The following is a 16,013-nucleotide window of genomic DNA, read 5'->3' on the forward strand; positions in this document are numbered from 1 at the left end:
ACAATGGGGTGGTACATAGTGCCTTATTTAAAATTTCTCTTTGACTATGTCATAAATAATAGTGTAATACCAAAGGAATGGAAGGAATCTATAATAATACCAATTTATAAAGGAAAGGGTGATAAAAGGAAACCAGAGAGCTACAGACCAATCAGCCTGACCAGTATAGTTTGTAAAATACTGGGGAGTTTAATATCAAAGTACATCAGAGGGATATGTGATGATAAAAATTGGTTCATGAGGAGCCAGTATGGATTTAGAAAAAAAATTTCTTGTGAGGCACAACTGGTGGGATTTCAGCAGGACATATCAGATCAATTGGATTCAGGAGGTCAGTTAGATTGCATAGCCATAGATCTTTCCAAAGCCTTTGATAGAGTGGAACATCGAATATTATTAAAGAAATTGGAGGGAATGGGATTGGACGTAAGGGTTACATGTTGGATAAAAACATTTCTAAATTCAAGGGTTCAGAAAGTCAAAGTAGGAAATAATGTATCGCAGGAAGAGAAAGTTTGGAAGGGAATTGCACAGGGTAGTATAATCGGTCCGTTACTTTTCTTAATATACGCAAATGATTTAGGGAACAATATAACATCAAAAATAAGATTGTATGCAGATGACATAATTGTCTGACATAATTGGCTGTTTTCTTCAACCACAATAAAGTTAATACAAATAGTAATCAATATCAAGGATCTGGAATATATAGGCTCACGTGCGCAGAGTGCAATTTTTCATACGTTGGCCAGACGGGCCGAAGCTTTATAATAAGATATCTTGAACATGTAAATGCAGCCAAACACAGGAAACATTCTGCAATGAGTACACACATGCAAGAAACTGGACACAGTTTTACAACTATTGAAAGGGATTTAAAAATCTTAAGAGGAGTAGAAAATGGAAAAGAAATGACGGAATTGGAAAACATATATATTCATTTAGATCAACAATACAATAAAAATAAAAACCTAAATGACGAAATAGAAATAAAGAATCCCATCTTATTACAATTACCGGAACTAATACAAATACTCAAATCAGATATAAATAAATTCTATAAACATTTTAATCTGATAAAAGTTAATAGCTTATTGACACAAACAAACTCAACTCCTCCCCTCACTTCCCCTAGACTATCCCCTCCACAGTCTACTGCAGCTACCAATGCGCCGCCTACCTTAACTTCCCCTTCCCCCTCCCTGCCAAAACGTAAACTCATCTACACTCACTCATACAACACAAGAAGTGCAAACAGGATAACAAGTAGTTCTCAAGAAGCTAGGGGTAACACCAAACAATTATGCAGCAGAAAGGAAAGTAAGTGACAATTCTTCTAATAAGATGTTATACAGAAATACAATCAAAACCATAAACATATAATTTTTATCTTTCATTACAGATACACCAATGAGCCATTATGGAACGTTCAAGAACATTTTAAATCCCATATCACATCAAAAAGTTTTCATCAACAAGTTTGTTCACGAACAATTTTACGCCATTCATAATATAAATTAATACCAATACATTTTATAAATGTTACTCCAGCAACATAAACAAGTCTATCGACCATAATGACAATTATCAACTGCAGAAAATATTCAATAGTGTTATGAAGTTTTAATGACAATTATACAAGTTAAGCAACGGGAATCAACACAACTAGCCAGATTTCAAAGTTCTTTATTTTATTCTTAATTTGGTTCATGTTTGTGGGTTACTGTAGTCACGTCCCAGTTCGTGAACCATGGGCAGCGCCTGAGTGGCCTAGTAAGTGGTCCTGAGAGTCGGGATACCAGTTGCTATGGAATGGGAGTGGGCATCTCGGACATATTCTGAGTCGTGGCCCTCCTTGTGCTCAGGCGGCTAGGACTATACAATTCACCGGTGGTCCATAACCCGTTAGAGGAGAGATCCTCACTTGGACTATGTGCAAGTAGGGTAGCATCCTGCTTCATGAATTTACCGAGCTCAGAACACTTTAAGCAAGCCTCGGACCTATGGGAGTAATGGAGTCCCACTCCCATTTGACAGGCGAGGGACTCCTTGGAAACAACTTGGCGAACGAAATGGAATTCGATGGGGAGCTATCAATATTAATGGGGCTTATGGAAGAAAGAAGGTAGAACTGGCTGAGTCAGCAAAGAGGATGCATCTGGATGTGCTAGGAGTAAGTGATATTCGGGTAAGGGGAGATAATGAGGAAAAGGTAGGAGATTATAAAGTGTACTTGACAGGTGTTAGAAAGGGAAGGACAGAGTCTGGGGTAGGGCTGTTTATCAGGAATACCATTGCACACAACATAGTTTCTGTTAGGCACGTAAATGAGCGAATGATGTGGGTAGATTTGTCAGTGGGAGGAATTAGGACAAGAATTGTGTCCGTGTATTCACCATGTGAGGATGCAGATGAGGATGAAGTTGACAAGTTTTATGAAGCATTGAGTGACATCGTGGTCAGGGTCAACAGCAAGGATAGAATAGTGCTAATGGGCGATTTCAATGCGAGAGTTGGGAATAGAACTGAAGGATACGAAAGGGTGATTGGTAAATGTGGGGAAGATATGGAAGCTAATGGGAATGGGAAGCGTTTGCTGGACTTTTGTGCTAGTATGGGTTTAGCTGTTACGAATACATTCTTCAAGCATAAGGCTATTCACCGCTACACGTGGGAGGCTAGGGGTACCAGATCCATAATAGACTATATCTTAACAGTCTTTGAATTCAGGAAATCTGTTAGGAATGTACAAGTTTTTTGCGGATTTTTCGATGATACAGACCACTATCTGATCTGCTGTGAACTAAGTATCTCTAGGCCTAGGGTAGAGAAAGTGAAATCTGTCTGCAAACGAATAAGGGTAGAAAGTCTCCAGGACGAGGAAATTAGACAGAAGTACATGGATATGATTAGTGAGAAGTTTCGAACAGTAGACAGTAAACAGGTTCAGGATATAGAAAGTGAATGGGTGGCATACAGGGATGCTGTAATAGAAACAGCAAGGGAATGCCTAGGAACAACTGTGTGTAAAAATGGGAAAAGGCGAATCTCTTGGTGGAATGATGAAGTGAGAGCAGCCTGTAAACTTAAAAAGAAGGCTTATCAGAAATTGCTCCAAACAAGGGCCAAGGCAGACAGGGATTGGTACGTAGATGAAAGAAACAGAGAGAAACAAATAGTTGTTGAATCCAAAAAGAAGTCATGGGAAGATTTTGGTAATAACCTGGAAAGGCTAGGTCAAGCAGCAGGGAAACCTTTCTGGACAGTAATAAAGAATGTTAGGAAGGGAGGGAAAAAGGAAATGAACAGTGTTTTGAGTAATTCAGGTGAACTCATAATAGATCCCAGGGAATCACTGGAGAGGTGGAGGGAATATTTTGAACATCTTCTCAATGTAAAAGGAAATCATCATGGTGGTGTTGCAAACAGCCAAGCTCATGGGGAGGAGGAAAATGATGTTGGTGAAATTATGCTTGAGGAAGTGGAAAGGATAGTAAATAAACTCCATTGTCATAAGGCAGCCGGGATAGATGAAATTAGACCTGAAATGGTGAAGTACAGTGGGAAGGCAGGGATGAAATGGCTTCAGAGTAGTAAAATTAGCGTGGAGTGTTGGTAAGGTACCTTCAGATTGGACAAAAGCAGTAATTGTACCTATATATAAGCAAGGGAACAGGAAGGATTGCAACAACTATCGAGGTATCTCATTGATTAGTATACCAGGCAAAGTATTCACTGGCATCCTGGAAGGGAGGGTGCGATCAGTCGTTGAGAGGAAGTTGGATGAAAACCAGTGTGGTTTCAAGCCACAGAGAGGCTGTCAGGATCAGATTTTCAGTATGCGCCAGGTAATTGAAAAATGCTACGAGAGGAATAGGCAGTTGTGTTTATGTTTCGTAGATCTAGAGAAAGCATATGACAGGGTACCAAGGGAAAAGATGTTCGCCATACTGGGGGACTATGGAATTAAAAGTAGATTATTAAAATCAATCAAAGGCATTTATGTTGACAATTGGGCTTCAGTGAGAATTGATGGTAGAATGAGTTCTTGGTTCAGGGTACTTACAGGAGTTAGACAAGGCTGTAATCTTTCACCTTTTCTGTTTGTAGTTTACATGGATCATCTGCTGAAAGGTATAAAATGGCAGGGAGGGATTCAGTTAGGTGGAAATGTAGTAAGCAGTTTGGCCTATGCTGATGACTTGGTCTTAATGGCAGACTGTGCTGAAAGCCTGCAGTCTAATATCTTGGAACTTGAAAATAGGTGCAAAGAGTATGGTGTGAAAATTAGCCTCTCGAAGACTAAATTGATGTCAGTAGGTAAGAAATTCAACAGAATCGAATGTCGGATTGGTGATACAAAGCTAGAACAGGTCGATAATTTCAAGTATTTAGGTTGTGTGTTCTCCCAGGATGGTAATATAGTAAGAGAGAATGAATCAAGGTGCAGTAAAGCAAATGCAGTGAGCTCGCAGTTGCGATCAGCAGTATTCTGTAAGAAGGAAGTCAGCTCCCAGACGGAACTATCTTTACATCGGTCTGTTTTCAGACCTGCATAGAGGCGCGGGGCTGTGAGCTTGCATCTGGGAGATAGTAGGTTCGAATCCCACTATCGGCAGCCCTGAAAATGGTTTTCCGTGGTTTCCCATTTTCACACCAGGCAAATGCTTGGGCTGTACCTTAATTAAGGCCACGGCCGCTTCCTTCCAACTCCTAGGCCTTTCCTATCCCATCGTCGCCATAAGACCTATCTGTGTCGGTGCGACGTTAAGCCCCTAGCAAAAAAAAAAAAAAAGTTTTCAGACCAACTTTGCTTTACGGGAGCGAAAGCTGGATGGACTCAGGATATCTTATTCATAAGTTAGCAGTAACAGACATGAAAGTAGCGAGAATGATTGCTGGTACAAACAGGTGGGAACAATGGCAGGAGGGTACTCGGAATGAGGAGATAAAGGCTATATTAGGAATGAACTCTATGGATGAAGCTGTACGCATAAACCGGCTTCGGTGGTGGGGTCATGTGAGGCGAATGGAGGAGGATAGGTTACCTAGGAGAATAATGGACTCTGTTATGGAGGGTAAGAGAAGTAGAGCGAGGCCAAGACGATGATGGTTAGACTCGGTTTCTAACGTTTTACAGATAAGAGGTATAGAACTAAATGAGGCCACAACACTAGTTGCAAATCGAGGATTATGGCGATGCTTAGTAAATTCTCAGAGGCTTGCAGACTGAACGCTGAAAGGCATAACAGTCTATAATGATAATGTATGTATGTATGTATGTATGTATGTATGTATGTATGTATGTATGTATGTATGTATGTATGTATGTATGTATGTAATGTATGTATGTATGTATGCATGTATGTATGTAATTTTAAACAATTTTAAATGATGTTGACCGGATGAGTTTCGGCGATAAAAGGTTTGGACTGAAGAAGATTTTAGACAAAAAGTGTTAACTTAAGACATAATTTTATTGTTTTGTGACTTTTAAAATGTTATAAGATTGTCAATTAGTTTTATAGGAGTAATCTTGAACCAAAAGAATTGTTTTATGATCTTACACAATCTTAGATTAATGATAGTTTGGCTGATGATGCTCACGAAAAGGAGCGAAACATGTACCATGTAAACATCATAATAAATATGTAAGTTTGTAATATACTTTCATTGTATTGAAAAGGTGGCAATTGGCAAAACTAAAGGAATTGTATCACAAGTAGATCTTCAATACGGACAAGGAAAGTGAAGTTTATAACCTGCAACACTATTAACAAGTCGGCTTTTTCAACAGTGAGAAATACATCTTCCACCGTGCCCTACTTGTTGAACTATCACAAAGTAACTGACAAGAAAGTCGTAATGCAATCATTGTACTGTAAAGGAAACGAAGATAAGAAAAACATAACCTCATAACTAAGCAGTTGAATGGAGCAGACAACTGTTGGTATTTACAATTTTCAAACTATGTTAGCTTGTAAACTACTTGTACTAGAATCTTGGGGGGGAAAAACACCATTGACATTCTAATTTAGTCTAGTTTTTATTTTGTTAATGTTAATAGGTATTGTTCCATTTGAAAAATGTATCTTTCTAAAATAATACGCATTCTGTTAGTTATTAAAATATATGTATGAGCTGTAATTATGAGCCCTTGGTTACACTTAATTTCTGTGAAAACTGCATTTCAATAGCACCTTCCATTTCAGTAATACAGGGTGTCTCATATAAACTAAGACCGTTGAAGCTGCGTTTTTACTTTGCGATGCGTAAGCTGGAGTATGGGAGACATGCCCATAGTTCTTGACTTTGCAAGCAGCCCGCACATGTTTGATGTGGCAAGCCTCAGTCGCCAGCCTGAATCACAGCTGTTAACATTGTAAGGCAGTTCTCATTGTAACACTGTATTATCGTACATAGAAGTTCTGTTTTCATCTTAATGGTCGTGTGAACAGTCATAACTCTTGCAGTTGGTGTGCAGAAAATCCTAGTGGTGTTTATGAAGTCCCTCATTATGATAGGAAGATTGGTGTTTGGTTTGCTGTTAGTGCAAGACGAATAATTAGGCCTATTTTTTTCTTTCAAGACAACAGTAAATTAATAGGTACAAAGATGACATTTTGATGCCGTTCTTCCATCAATTGACTGAAGAAGAAAAGTTGTGTGAGTGGTTTCAACTAGATTCAACCCGTGCTCATACAGCAGAAGATCCCCTTCTTACAGTCTCGGATGTGTTTTCAGGCAGAGTGATTAGTGCTGGTCTATTTCCCACTTATTCTCCAGATGTAACAGTGTGTGATTTTTACGTGTGGGGTAAAATTAAAGAAAAATTGTGTCAAACAAATCCTTACGCATTGGAGGAACTGAAAGAAAACATTACGAATGACAGAACTCATGTCAGCCAGAATGTGGTGTAACCCGTCATGGGGGTTATATGCACATGTTATATATATATGATAGTGCCAAGGGAAGATCTCAAAGTATCGATGACACCAAATAGTTAGTAATCAGTAGGTTGAAATATTCACGCCGTGAAGAAAATGCCGAATTGAGAACAGAGGCCGCGGTAATCAAAATCTCCAAAAAGTATTCCAGAGTAACAACACATAGCGCAGTGGAAACAGTGCTTAATAACATTAAAAATTAAAGGAGAGTGTGAGAAGAAATAAGGGACATGACGGATGAAAATAGATGAGAAACCATGATAAAATTTGGAAACAGATATATTGAAATAATTAAATCGAAACTCTAGAAATTTACATGAAAAGAAGAATATACAAATATGGAATTTTCTCAACCACATATACAAAATGCAAATCTATTACACAAAAATAAGATATCCACGAGAAAGAAAGCAAATAAGAGAGAATAAAGCAGGAATGGAAAGGGACAAACAAGGAAAGGATAAATACGACCATAAGAAGAGAAACCCAGAATAACAACAAGAATAAAAAAAGATGTTCACAGTTACAAAATCAGAGTATACCAGCAGGTAATCTTCGAAATAAAGTTTGAAAGTAATATGCAAGTCATAACACTTCAGTTACCACGTGAATTGACACTAAGTAACGTTGTCATGCAGTCAAAAATCACCATATAGTTCAAATGAAGCAGTTTCAAGACATTCAGAAGCACAAATGGCGAAGCACTGATTAAATACGAGTGTGTGTAGAAGTCGCGGAGTTGCAAATATACCACACGCACAGTTAGAAACAAAGTTGACACTAGGTTCGACAAAAGAGATTTTAAATATTGAAAAGACGAGTGAAATCTCGGCCTGGAAATGCCATGCTCCCTGTGAGAAATTCAAAGGAAAGTAGCTCCCGATGCAAGTAGAAGTATTTACAGGAAAGTAATTAAGCGTTTGTCATACCTCATCATGATACAGGTGGTACTGCCCGAAAATGGAGACTCCTGGGCACATGTCCCTAAGGACGGAGACGACGTTAGATGTTCCTCCCTCCACACAAGCCAAAGTCCATCTCAAAATATGCAGAGAGAGGCCAGGTATTTATACAGTGGAGTAGAGGGGAGGTTACTGGAGCATGTGCGACGAACCAGGCGATGTCGTATGACGTCAGCTGGCGAGAAGGAAGTCAGTTTATCGTAGATCGTAGAGATGGATAGAGCAGAGTTCATGCAAAGTATGATGTGTCCAAATTCACTGAAGTATGTAAGTCCAGTTGCAGAAAAAGTACGGTTTATATCAAGATGAGTGTAAGTCCATATTAATAGTAGAAGGTTATATGCATGGCAATTTTCATAACAATAGGTGCCGGTGACGTGAGGAGTCCGTTACAGTGGTCACCAGATACAATGCCTATATATCCCAGGAAGAATGTCACTTCCAGTATCTTTTATAATATATAAGTAATAATAATAATAATAATAACGTAAATGTTTCCACCTTTTCAATACAATATATTCACAAAATTACAAAATTATACGGTACTAGTTTCGACCCATCTAGGGGTCATCATCAGCCGTATTGGAGCAAAGATCATTTGTGGCGAAATCCTAAGACAATATTATTTTAAAGAATAACAAGTGAAAAGAGATGTTATGGTAATAGTTAATAATACAAGGAATATACATACTAAGAGGTTTTTAACAAAGAATAAAGTATAAATGGGGTGTTGTAAAAATTATAATCATGGAAATCAGTAAGTTCTTGTATTGAAATGAAATATGGCTTAGGAAGAGGGCTTAAGGTGGGGCTGAACTTACTGATTTCCATGATTATAATTTTTACAACATCCCATTTATACTTTATTCTTTGTTAAAAACCTCTTAGTATGTATATTCCTTGTATTATTAACTATTACCATAACATCTCTTTTCACTTGTTATTCTTTAAAATAATATTGTCTTAGGATTTCGCCACAAATGATCTTTGCTCCAATACGGCTGATGATGACCCCTAGATGGGTCGAAACTAGTACCGTATAATTTTGTAATTTTGTGAATATATTGTATTGAAAAGGTGGAAACATTTACGTTATTATTATTATTACTTATATATTATTCTCAGTTCAATACGGACCAAAAACATGAAATTCATAAGCATCAATCTTTTATAAGGTAAGATTTCATCTCAGATTGCTGGGCGCGTGGTGAATTTCGTTCACCATTCATTTTTCTTAGTCTTAGCAACTGGTTAAGAAGTACTAACTCTTACACGACTGATATTGTTACTCCTTATGTGCTTTATAATCCTTTGACATACTAATTACAACACAAATTACAAGTGACAGTACATACATATAATAAAAAAGAGTAAAAATATTCATGGGTTGAAGACTGAAAATAAAATTGAAACCGATGAATACTTGACAGAGTACAACATCCAAAACTTGTAGAACTCATGAAGGATATAGGAGTTGACAGCAAAGATATCCGCATTATTGAAAACCTTTACTGGTGACAAAAGGCCGTTGTCCGAATCGGAAATCAAACTACAAACGAGATAGCCATCCAAAGAGGAGTTAGACAAGGTTGTGTTTTGTCTCCATTGTTATTCAACCTTTACTCGGATAAAATTTTCAAAACAGCTTTAGAAAATCAACAATATGGAATAAAAGTAAATGGCGGCATAATTAACAACATAAGATATGCGGATGATACAGTCGTCCTGTGTGACAATTTTAAAGGTCTCCAACTCCTGCTCAATAATATCAGTGCAGTAAGTGAGGACATGGGACTAAAAATAAATGTAAACAAGACCAAGTTCATGATCTTCAGCAGACGTGCCAATGCTGAGGCAATCTTACAACTAAACAACTGACAGATTGAGAGAGTAACCACTTTTAAATATCTGGGTGCCATTGTCACTGAAGAACTTGATCCCGAGAAAGAAGTGAAACAGAGGATAGCAATAGCACGAAAAATATTTACAAAATTGAAATCTTTCTTTTGCAATGACTACTTAAATTTAAAACTTAGACAGAGGATGGTCAAGTGCTATATATGGTCAGCCTTGCTATATGGTGTGGAAACATGGACTCTCAAGAATATATCAGTGAAACGCTTGGAAGCCTTTGAAATGTGGATCCACCGTAGGATGCTCAGGATTTCGTGGGTTGCACGACTAACGAACCAAGAAGTACTCAGAAGGCCAAGAGCAAGTCGGGAACTCGTTCAAACAATAAAACTCCGGAAGATCTCTTACCTTGGCCACATCCTTAGAAATTACCGTTACCTCATCTTACAGCGGATTGTACAAGGCAAAACACAGGGTCGAAGAGGTGTCGGGAGGAGGCGAATGTCATGGCTTGGAAACATCAAAGAATGGACTGGAATTCACAGTGTTGAAAGACTTTTCCACCTAGCAAGAGATCGTACTGCATTCGCCACAGTGACCGCCAACGTCAGGGGGACCTGATACGGTACTATGAAGAAGAAGAAGAAGAAGAAGAAGAAGAAGAAGAATACTTAAATCACGAGGACTTAAAATGAAACACTTCTAACAATCTTCATTAATCATTAGCATTATTCTCATACCTTACACATCTAAAGCACCTTTTAGAGTGTGCTTTACACGCAAAGTTATGACACTGATTACACTTCATTGTGGTGACTTGATTTTGTTTCCACTCTCAGTGAATGCATTGCCCTCTCTTCGATGGCACTTCTGTTTCTTTTGATGTTTCTTCCTGATGGTATGGGGATAACACTGCTCGGATATCTGGAGACAGTGTTCCTATCTTAGTTCGCTCAACCAACCACTTATTCATGAGTTGAAACGAAAAATTCTTCAATCATAGAGGTAGCCCTTGAAAAGTTAGTGGTGCACCTCATTGTTTCGTATTTCCCAAAGAAAAAATCCCTCTATAGTTCGTCGTGTTCATAGCTATCAACTACGCCTATATCAGCTTCTTGTTCACTCTCACTGTCATGATCAACGTCTGAATAATTTACCACTTCATCTTCACCATCAGAAAAATCACAAACTTCAGCTCTCGCAGATCCTTCCTCCTCATCAGCCTGTAACAGTGTTTGTATGTCTTCATCCTTCACAAACTTTGCCCTACAATAAAAATAGAAAGTTAATTTTGTTTCCTCTATAGTCTACATTTTAAAATAATGAAACTCCAAGAACGTCTAAGGTACAATTTTACTTACATTTCTGGGCGCGTGCTGAAGAAAGTTCACCAATTGTCGGCAAGTGCGAGTCAAGGTCGAATAGCGTGACACGTACAACTTCCTGAACAGATACCGCTACGCTGAGAGTATCGATAAGACTTCGCCGGAAGGTACTAGCAGCACGACGGTTATAGCTCTTAGGAACTAAAAACTACAAGTGAAATACGCAGGTTGGTGAACGAAATTCACCAGCGCGCCCGGTTTAGGGTTAAAAAGCAGAGCGGCCACGTGCGACATAAGTTAGGCTGAAGCAGCTGCCATAGCGCAGAGTACAAACACCGTGTATTCGGTCTTAGTTTATAAGAGAGACCCTGTATTTATGGTGCAAGTTATAGGTGATTAATCCTCTATATAAATGTTTTAATAAGAATATTGTACAATAGATTTCCATAAATTTGTTCTTATTTTAGCTTCAGACTATTATGATCTTCTATTTAAGATACATAGAAGTGTCAAAAGGACCAAAGGAAGACGTAGAGTGCAATTTATCAGCAATATCAAAGGCGAGCACACCTGTCGCCACTTGAAGCTCCTGGCCGAAGGCTGAAAACACTTGGAAGACATGTCATGTTACCCACCAGCCTTAGGGTTAAGGAGAAAACAAAGTGTCTTCAATACAAAATGAAAAAAAAAAATGCTTTTGGTCCAGAAATATGCCTACTAATTCATCGTAGAGATGAATTGTTATGTTTCAATGTTCACAAGTTACGTAGGCATTGGTGATCCCATTGGTTGGTCCTCATTGAGGAAGAGACAATTCTTTTTTTTTTTTTTTTTTTTTTTCGAAAGAAGAATCAGAATTTCATGTAATGGAATAGAAGTTTGGTTTGGGTAGTAAACACAACAGATGGCCTTCACAGCTTCCTAATTGTAAATATTTCAGTGTAATTATGTTTAAAACATCCAAACTCTCAAGGAGTGTGTTGCATATCCCCCATAAACTGTTAGCACATGGTAGGTTTGCCACAGCACTTACTATTTCCACTTGCAATTATACGTCATTTACACTTTCCCATGCATAGGTAATGTATGTATCGTCCTTAGTAGAACCATATTTTTCATTACTGTTAGTAAAACAGGTACGTTATCAGGTACAAATATTTGGACATATCTGTTGTGCCAGAAGAAAATCTTGAAGACTATGTGCCATGTTTGTTGCTTGCGGCCTGGTTGAGTGGCTCAGACGGTTGGGGCGCTGGCCTTCTTACTCCAGCTTGGTAGGTTTGATCCTGGCTCAGTCTGGTGGTATTTGAAGGTGCTCAAATACGTCAGCCTCGTGTCGATAGGTTTACTGGCACATTAAAGAACTCCTGCGGGACTAAATTCTTGCACCGCGGTGTCTCCGAAAAACATAAACATAAGTTGGCCATAAAGCCAATAACATTATGATTATTGTTGCCTGCTCAATAGTCAAACTTTATCAAACACTTTGAGGCACATCTTCCTCTTCCACCTCATTATCACGTGGATTTCTATCACTAATGTCTGCCACAATTTCATCATCAGGGATTTCTTTTTGCAGTAACACATCACAGTCCATATTGATGTAACGGGCAAGATTCATCCTTACTGGCTCATGCAGCTTCTCACACAAACGCTTCCAGTTTTCCTCTGTTTCCACATCATCCAAACTTCACTTTCTCTGATGATGTTTTCTACATAAATCACTCCAACTTTTCTAAAACAGTTTGCAATGATTTCTTCCTTCAGTGATCTCCACGCAGCCCTGAACATCTGCATTGCTTCTTGCTTCCAGTATATTGATATTAATGTCTCTTCCCAAGACAATATTACATGGGAAATTAGCTTTAATTTATGTTTTATTTACAAGAAATTAATCCTACATAATGATGTACTCCATAACTGAATAAAATATACATTTGTTTTAAGAAACTTATCATCTTCACATGTTGTTCGGTAGGCAACATGCTGACTAGAATTGTTATGCGGTTTGGTTATGTGATATTTGTAATCAGCTATCACCGAGCAAGTGTCCAGCTCCATGGCTAAATGTGGCCTTTGGTCACAGGGGTCCCGAGTTCGATTCCCGGCAGGGTCGGGAATTTTAACCTTAATTGGTTAATTTCGCTGGCACGGGGGCTGGGTGTATGGGCCGTCTTCATCATCATTTCATCCTCATCACGATGCGTAGGTCGCCTACAGGCGTCAAATCAAAAGACCTGCACGTGGCGAGCCGAACATGTCCTCGGACACTCCCGGCACTAAAAGCCATACGCCATTTCATTACCGAGCGAATTGGCTGTGCAGTTAGGGATGCGCAGCTGTGAGCTTGTACTTGGCAGATAGTGGGTTTCGAACCCCACTGTCAGCAGCCCAGAAAATGGTTTTCCATGGTTTCCCATTTTCACACTAGGCAAATGCTGGGACTGTATCTTAATTAACACCACAGCTGCTTGCTCCCCACTCATAGCCCTTTCCTATCCAATTATTGCCACAAGACCTATCTATATCGGTGCAGTGTAAAGCCAATTGTAAAAAAAAAAAAATTAGCTAATTATGTGCATTTGTTGTAATGAGTATGTGGTTTGTTCTTACGTGCATAGGAGGGTGTTGTGTTGTGTGAAATGCCTGGTGAATGAAACAGAATGAATTTCAATTATATTTTGAAAAAATAATGTTAAATATAGGCAAAAGGGCCAGCTATTAATTTGTTCTACTGAAAGTTTGATTTTCATTAAAATGAAATATTTTAACACACACTAAATAGGAAAAAGGGAAGGTGCCATTTTTTTTTTTTTTGCAATTCTGAACATTGCATTATATTGGCGTTGGTTACAGCGACATTTTACGGTACCATACATCCATTAGATTACAACAAAAGTGGTTGTGAATTTTCTGTAGATTTCCTTAAAAAGTTACTTCCAGGTAATCTCTAAGTCAAGAATTACTCTCAAATACTTCACATCAGCCAACATTTTAATTTCTTCACCATTTATAAAGACGTGGTGTAGGGAGCAATCTCAGGTTAATGAGAGCTTATTTTAAGTCGCCCAGTTGGAAACAACATCAAGTGCTTTTTGCATTTGTTCCTTAACAGTGTTTCTGAATTTTCCATGCACCAGAAAAACAATTTCTTCAGTTTAGCCAAAAGTGTAGTCTAATCTGCTGACAACATCCAGCAGTCTGTCTACCACAAGATCCCACAGCAGAGGAAATAACATTGCTGACAGTTGCCAGTAACTCTAGCTGTTACCACACAGCACCTGAAAGTATTGCAACTTCCATCACTAGGTTTACTCAACATAAAAGGACTTAACCAATTCTGAGAATAAAATTTTATATACAAAAAACCCACAACACCAGGAAGTATCCACACTTCCTATCACCAGGCATCAAAATACAGGGACTTATGCTGGTTCCTGAGCAAGACCTGCATATATCTAGTCTCCAGTTCGAAGCGACGCATGACAGTCATAAAATCCTGAATCTCATGTTTGCTTTTAAACAACTGTATTTGCTTAAGTTTCCTTCGATAATGGTAAATAGTTTTTTGGTATCAATACTGGGATACATGTTAGGAATATCAAAAGAGTGGATCGAATGGTGGCTTTGAATTTCAAAGTTGTCTAATTTCTTAATCAACTCTGTGGTGTTTTTTTTACAGATTTATTTGACAAAAATCTGTAATTTTTCTGAACTAATTTATATAGTGGGCTGGGTCTGTAATTAATAATCGGGCGGATGGGGACATCGTCCTTGTGGATTTTAGGGAAAGCTTTATCCGTGCAGTGGGCAGACCCTGATTCATGTTCGATAGTCTTGTTTTTTCCTGATCGGTAAAAAGAAATGAGGTGTTCTTTAGAGTTTGTTTCAGAGACGTTGGATTTGTTGAGTTGGGTCTTTCTTGACTGTTTATGTGATAGGCTGATGACACCACAATAAACTTTTGACATAATCCTGTGCAACAGAATTGTATTGTATTGTATTGTATTGTATTGTATTGTATTGAAAAGGTGGAACTCTTACATTCAATTTACCTTTGTGATTCTCAGTTCAATACGGAACAACTATGAAGTTTTTAACTTTGAATTAGTCCCACTATGTGAGGAACACCACGGATCTAGCCGGTTCCCATGATAAGTCCCACTATGTGAGGAACACCATGGGTCTGCGTTGCTTGTGAGTAGTACCCTTATGTGAGAAACACCATGGGCCTGTGTTATCTGTAAGTTGTGCTATTATGTGTGAGATTCCATGGGTCTGCATTACCTGTTCTTTAGTACCACCATGTGAGGAACACCATGAGTCTACATTACCTGTGATTAGTACCACTACCGGGCGAGTTGGCCGTGCGCGTAGAGGCGCGCGGCTGTGAGCTTGCATCCGGGAGATAGTAGGTTCGAATCCCACTATCGGCAGCCCTAAAAATGGTTTTCCGTGGTTTCCCATTTTCACACCAGGCAAATGCTGGGGCTGTACCTTAATTAAGGCCACGGCCGCTTCCTTCCAACTCCTAGGCCTTTCCTATCCCATCGTCGCCATAAGACCTATCTGTGTCGGTGCGACGTAAAGCCCCTAGCAAAAAAAAAAAAAAAAAATTAGTACCACTCTAGAGGAAGACTATGGTTCTGCTTTACCAGTGATTAGTACCATTATGAGGGGCTAGTGATCTGGGTTTTAGACCCCTTCGTGCAACAACCATCAACTCAGAAAATAAGGCATTGGGAATTGGATCCACTGATTGTTTTGGATTCATGATCAATTTTTCATCATGTTTCGTTTTAGATTCTAGTCAGTGGATACATTTTGAATGGTTAATTATAGTTTCATTTCATTGCACCTTGTACCATTAGGGGCCGATGACCTAGCTGTTAGGTCCCTTTAAACAACAAACATCATCATGTTTT

At 38.7% G+C, this 16,013-nt stretch overlaps 1 protein-coding gene across 1 annotated transcript in view; it reads left to right on the plus strand.

Moving 5' to 3' along the window:
• LOC136881221 (DDB1- and CUL4-associated factor 13) overlaps positions 1 to 16,013 on the plus strand; it is a 170,023-nt gene that overhangs the window by 112,703 nt on the left and 41,307 nt on the right. The gene's annotated exons all lie outside the window — the stretch shown is intronic.

This window comes from Anabrus simplex, chromosome 1 (genome assembly GCF_040414725.1).
Source record: "Anabrus simplex isolate iqAnaSimp1 chromosome 1, ASM4041472v1, whole genome shotgun sequence".
Classification (NCBI taxonomy): Eukaryota; Metazoa; Arthropoda; class Insecta; order Orthoptera; family Tettigoniidae; genus Anabrus; species Anabrus simplex.